This window comes from Salvelinus sp. IW2-2015, unplaced genomic scaffold (genome assembly GCF_002910315.2).
Source record: "Salvelinus sp. IW2-2015 unplaced genomic scaffold, ASM291031v2 Un_scaffold6035, whole genome shotgun sequence".
Taxonomy (NCBI): Eukaryota; Metazoa; Chordata; class Actinopteri; order Salmoniformes; family Salmonidae; genus Salvelinus; species Salvelinus sp. IW2-2015.
The window spans coordinates 1-6,609 of NW_019947299.1; positions in this window are offsets into that span (position 1 = coordinate 1).

A 6,609-nucleotide genomic window follows, 5' to 3' on the forward strand; every position below is an offset into this window, starting at 1 on the left:
GTGCTGGAAACTGTCTTTAGTTTTGCTGATTTACATATTCAAAAGCCTTCACTAGGGCAGAGAGAGAACCTAGCCACATAGGCAGAGAGAAACCTAGCCAATAGGCAGAGAGAGAACCTAGCCGATAGGCAGAGAAAGAACCTAGCAATGGCAGAGAGAGAACCTAGCCAATAGGCAGAGGAGAGACCCTAGCCTGTGATTGTAGGGGGAGCTGGCTGCTGCTAATGGAATTTAAAATGGATGTGGTTTATAGCTTCAGCTCAGGCCGCGTTCGAGAAGAATCCGTGTCCCAAAATGCATCCTATTCTATGTTCCATTAGCTATGAGCTCTGGTCAAAAGTAGTGCACACTATATAGGGGACTAGGGTTCTGGTCTAAAGTAGTGCACTAAATAGAACTAGGCTCTGGTCTAAAGTAGTGCACTAAATGAACTAGGCTCTGGTCTAAAGTAGTGCACTAAATAGACACTAGGGCTCTGGTCTAAAGTAAGTGCAGCTGATATTAGGGAATAGGGTGCGGTTTGGGACTCATTTCTCTATTTTAATGCCAGCCATGGCACGACATGCCCTTCCCACTATTGGGCCACTGGGACATTGACCAGTCAATGGTTTTGGCAAGTCATGGCTATAGCTAGCAGAACCGGACTATAACCCGTGGTTACAGTGTCCCAGTTTAAAACATCTCCTACCTCCCAGGCTACGTCCAAATGGCACCCTAGTCCCTATATAGTGCACTACTTTAGACCAAGAGCCCTAGTGTTATAGTACATCTCTTTAGACCAGAGCCCTAGTGTATGTAACACTATCTTAGACCAGAGCTCTAGTGTTATAGTACACTACTTTAGACCAGAGCCCTAGTGTTATAGTACACTACTTTACGCAGAGCCCTAGTGTTATAGTACACTATTTAGACCAGAGCCCTAGTGTTATAGTACACTACTTTAGACCAGAGCCCTAGTGTTATAGTACACTATTTAGACCAGAGCCCTATTCCCTATATAGTGCACTACTTTGGACCAGAGCCCTAGTGTTATAGTACACTACTTTAGACCAGAGCCCTATTCCCTATATTAGTTGCACTACTTTAACCAGAGCCCTAGTGTTATATGCACTACTTTAGACCAGAGCCCTATTCCCATATAGTGCACTACTTTAGACCAGAGCCTAGTGTTATAGTACACTTCTGCTCGGGTCAAAGCAGTGCACTGTATAGGGGCCATTGAACGTAACTCCATCTCCATCTCCATGTATGTAAAATACTATCATCAGATTAACATGGGGTAATGTTAGTCAGATTAACATGGGTAATGTTAGTCAGATCACACATGGGGTATGTTAATCAGATTAACATGGGGTAATGTTAGTCAGATGAACATGGGGTAAGTAGTGCCAGATTAACATGGGGTAATGCTAGCGCAGATTACATGGGTAATGCTCAGGCAGATTAACATGGGGTAATGTTAGTCAGATTAACATGGGGGGTAATGTTAGTCAGATTAACATGGGGGTAATGTTAGTCAGATTAACATGGGGGTATGGTTAGTCAGATCAACATGGGGTAATGTTAGTCAGATACATGGGGTAATGCTTAGTCAGATGAACATGGGGTAAATGTTAGTCAGATTAACATGGGGTAATGTTAGTCAATGACATGGGTAATGTTAGTCAGATGAACATGGGGTAATGTTAGGCAGATAACATGGTAATGTCAGGCATGGATGTAACAGTGGGGGGTAATGTTACGTCAGATAACATGGGGGTAATGTTAGCCAGATTAACATGGGGGTAATGTTAGTCAGATTAACATGGGGTAATGCTAGTCAGATGAACATGGGTATGTTGCAGATAACATGGGATATGTTAGTCAGATTAACATGGGGTAATGTTAGTCAGATAACATGGGTAATGTTAGTCAGATTAACATGGGTGTAATGTTAGCAGATTAACATGGGGGTAATTGTCAGGCAGATTAACATGGGGGTAATGTGTCAGATTAACTGGGTAATGTAGTCAGATCAACATGGGGGTAATGTTAGTCAGATTAACATGGGGGTAATGTTAGGCAGATTAACATGGGGTAATGTTAGTCAGATCAACATGGGTAATGCAGGCAGATTAAGCATGGGGTAATGTTAGTCAGATTAACATGGGGTAATGCTAGTCAGATCAACATGGGGTAATGTTAGGCAGATTAACATGGGGTAATGTCAGGCAGATCAACATGGGGTAATGTTAGTGAGATTAACATGGGGTATGTTAGTCAGATTAACTGGGGGCAATGTTAGGCAGATTAACATGGGTATGTCAGGCAGATTACCATGGGGTAATGTTAGTCAGATTAACATGGGGGTATGTTGCAGTATTAACATGGGGTAATGTAGCAGATTAACATGGGTAATGTCAGCAGATAAACATGGGGTAATGTCAGTCAGATTAACATGGGGTAATGTGTCGAATAACATGGGGGTAATGTAGTCAGATTAACATGGGTAATGTTAGGCAGATCAACATGGGGTAATGTCAGGCAGATAAACATGGGGTAATGTTAGGCAGATTTAACATGCGGGTAATGTTAGGCAGATTAACATGGGGACGATCAGCAGATTACATGGGGGGTATGTTAGGCAGATTAACATGGGGTAATGTCTAGGGAGATTTAACATGGGGTAATGTTAGGCAGATTAACATGGCGGTTTAACTGTCGAGGCAGATTAAATGGGGAATGTTAGCATTAACATGGAGTATGTTAGATCAGCATTAAATGGGGTAATGTTAGTCAGATTAACATGGGTAAATGTTAGTCAGATTAACATGGGGTAATGTAAGCAGATCAACATGGGGGTAATGTTAGTCAGATCAACATGGGGTAATGTGTTGTGTAACCTTTATTTAACTAGGCAAGTCAGTTAAGAACAAATTCTTATTTACAATGACGGCCATACCCGGGCCAAACCCGGACGACTGCTGCGCCAATTGTGCGCCGCTATGGGTCTCCCCGAATCACGGATGTGATACCGCCTGGTGGTATTCAGTACTGACAGTTATCTAGGCTATTTCATGGAGGAATCTGTCCAGTAGAATCATTATCCTGTCATTCTGCTGTTCTCTCTCTTTCTCATATCCAACCCCCGGATTATTCCGCTGAGAATCCCCACATGCAGAATTCCACAGCGAATTCCACACGATAGAATTCCAAAGCAGAATTCCACAGGTAGAATTCCACAGCGAATTCCACAGCAGAATTCCACAGCAGATTTCAACAGAAGCAGCACAGTTTCAAACGCTCACGTTTTGCCTTTATTGGGATGAATCTTGTTCTGGAGGCAGCTCTGCAGCGTGGCCAGCTCTGAGTTTGCGGCTGGCGCACCTAGCAGACAACCGACCGCTCAGCTCTGCCACCAGAGCAAGAGTCGTCCCAATAACCGTCAACCTGCTCCAAACAACAGGGCACTGCAGTGGCAGCGGCACCTCTCTCTTCCCCTTTCCCTCATCACATCTCATCCACTGCTACCCCATCCCTCCTCCCTATCCTCCCCATGTCATTCCTGCTCCCCGTCCTTCATTCCATCTCATCCCCTCCTCCTCAATCCACCACATCCCCTCCTCCATCATCCCATGTCATCCCTCGCTCCCCATCCCTCATCCCATCTTCCTCCTATCCATGGGGAATAGATTCCTCATGTGGCCAACTGGCTGACTGACTGGCTGACTGACTGGCTGGACTCGACTGGCTGACTGACTGCTGACTGACTGGCTTGACTGACTGGCTGACTTGGCTGACTGGCTCTGACTGACTGGCTGACTGACTGGCTGACTGACTGGACTGGCTGAAACTGGCTGACTGCTGCTGACTGACTGGCTGACTGACTGGCACTGACTGATGGCTGCACTGACTGGCTGACTTACTGACACACGCTCACGGAGTGGGTGATGGCCAACGTGGCCTGACTGACTGATGGCTGACTGACTGACTGGCTGACTGGCTGACTGGCTGACTGACTGGCTGACTGACTGGCTGCTATCTGCAGCCTGCCAATGCAAGACAGTCTTATCAAAGAGTCTGACGAAGAAATGACTGTACATACCCACATGGAAAGAAGGAGATGATTGCAATCAATAATCAATCAGAGTCAGTCTGACAGGCCTCGTCTATCAGGGGCTAGGASGAGAGKCTGGATGAGGCTGGCGTTGCGGAGGGCCCCTGCTGTGGGCAGGATGCCTGCTGAGAGTAGACTACTACCGGGTCTAGGGAGACTGGAGTACTGAGCCCATGGAACAGAGCACAGTACAGGAGTACTGGGCCTGGGGAACAGATGTGTTTTTTTAGGCTAGACCCTGCTGTGGGTAGGCTACCTATTTAGACTGGAGCATAGGGATACAGAGAACAGTACTGGGCCTGAGGAACAGACGTGGAAGGAATATACCTTCTCTCTCTTGAACCATTGAACCCCCCATTTGAGACCGAGGGCTGTTTACCTGTAAAGAACCAGTTTATGTTTCCGTCTGTGAAGGACCATTTCAAGGGTGTTTCTTTAGAGCCCAGTTCTTGAAGAGCTTTTGGCAGTGTTTCCTTTGCTTCTCTMTGGGAAACTTACAGTGCTTAGTCACTAAGCACAGTCTYMACAGTCCATTTAGTATCCACACAATTCATTTTATTTTATTAAGGACTTGGTGAACTAAACATGTTTTAGAGTGAATAGTGTGGCCGTAGGCTTTCTATCCCATCTGACAGATATAACATCCCTACATTTTGCCCTGAATACACAGTATGTGTACCAAATTGTCAAAAGTAGTGCACTATATAGGGACTAGGATGCACTTTTGGGATGCAGAGGATGCTTTCTCCTCACAGGTACATAACAACAGCATCTACTTTAGGATGCATTAGTCTTTTTTCAACCCTACCGGATCAGGTTGTCAGCTGTGATGGCCATAACCATTAGTTGTAGGGAGGACTAGGCTTTACTGCGTAGACTCAAAGGCTTTAGTGGGATGATCTCTTCTACGGTGGGTTTATGGTCGTAGAGGGAGACTTTCTTCATGAGGATACTTTGTATAGCCTTGATACAGTCTTGGAGAGAGAGAGAGAGAGAGAGAGAGAGAGAGAGAAGAGAGAGAGAGAGAGAGAGAGAGAGAGAGAGAGAGAGAGAGAGAGAGAGAGAGAGAGAGACAAAGAGAGAGACAAAGAGAGAGACAAAGAGAGAGAGAGAGAGAGAGGGAGAGGGAGAGGGGGAGGGAGGCTTATAGACCCACAAATATTACAAATCCAATGTTGATAAACTCCCATATCTACTGGGTGAAATACCACAGTGTGTCATCACAGCAGCACGATTTGTGACCTGTTACAAGAAAAGGGCAACCAGTGAAGAACAAACACCATTGTCAATACAAACGATATGTTTATTTATTTTCCCTTTTGTACTTGAACTATTTGCATATCGTTTCAACACTGTATCTGAAATATCTTTATTCTTTTGGAACTTTTGTGAGTGTAATTTTATTGTTCACTTTTTATTGTTTAGTTATGTTTCCCATGCCAATCAAGCTCTTAAATTAAATTGAAATTGAGAGAGAGAGGCAGAGAGAGATGAAGAGAGGCAGAGAGAGAGGAAGAGAGGCAGAGGGAGAGAGGAGCAGCTCTGACTCAGGAGCACAGGGACAGTTTCAAGTTGTAATAGTCGTATGTACGTATAGTATACACCGTCCAACGAAATGCTTAATTGCATGTTTCTTCCGACAAACAAACAACAATAAGACATAAAAAAAATAAGACTAGGAACACTGACACACATGACACAATGACACACTGACACACTGACACACTGACACACTGACACAACTGACACACTGACACAATGACACACTGACACACTGAACACTGACACAATGAACACACTGACACACTGACACAATGACACACTGACACACTGACACAATGACGCAACTGACGCACTGACACACTGACGCAATGACACATTGACACATTGTACACAATGACACCTGACACAATGAACACACTGACACACTGACACACTGACACACTGACACACTGACACAATGACACACTGACGCAATGACACATTGACACATTGACACATTGACACATTGACACAATGACACACAATGACACAATGACACATTGACACATTGACACACTGACACAAGTGACACACTGACACAATGACGCACTGACGCACTGACCGCACTGACACACTGACACACTGACAAATGACACACTGAACACAATGACGCACTGACACACTGACGCACTGACACACTGACACAATGACGCACTGACGCACTGACGCACTGACACATTGACACATTGACACATAAGACACACTGACACAAGGACACACTGACACAATGACACAAATGACACACTGACACACTGACAGCAATGACACGACACATGACACACTGACACACACTGACAGCAACTGACACCATGACACACATGACACACACATGACACAATGACACACTGACCACAATGACACACTGACACAATGACACACTGACACACTGACACACTGACACAATGACACACATGACACATGACACAATGACACACTGCAATGCATGTAATGTGAGCAATGTGCACAAACAA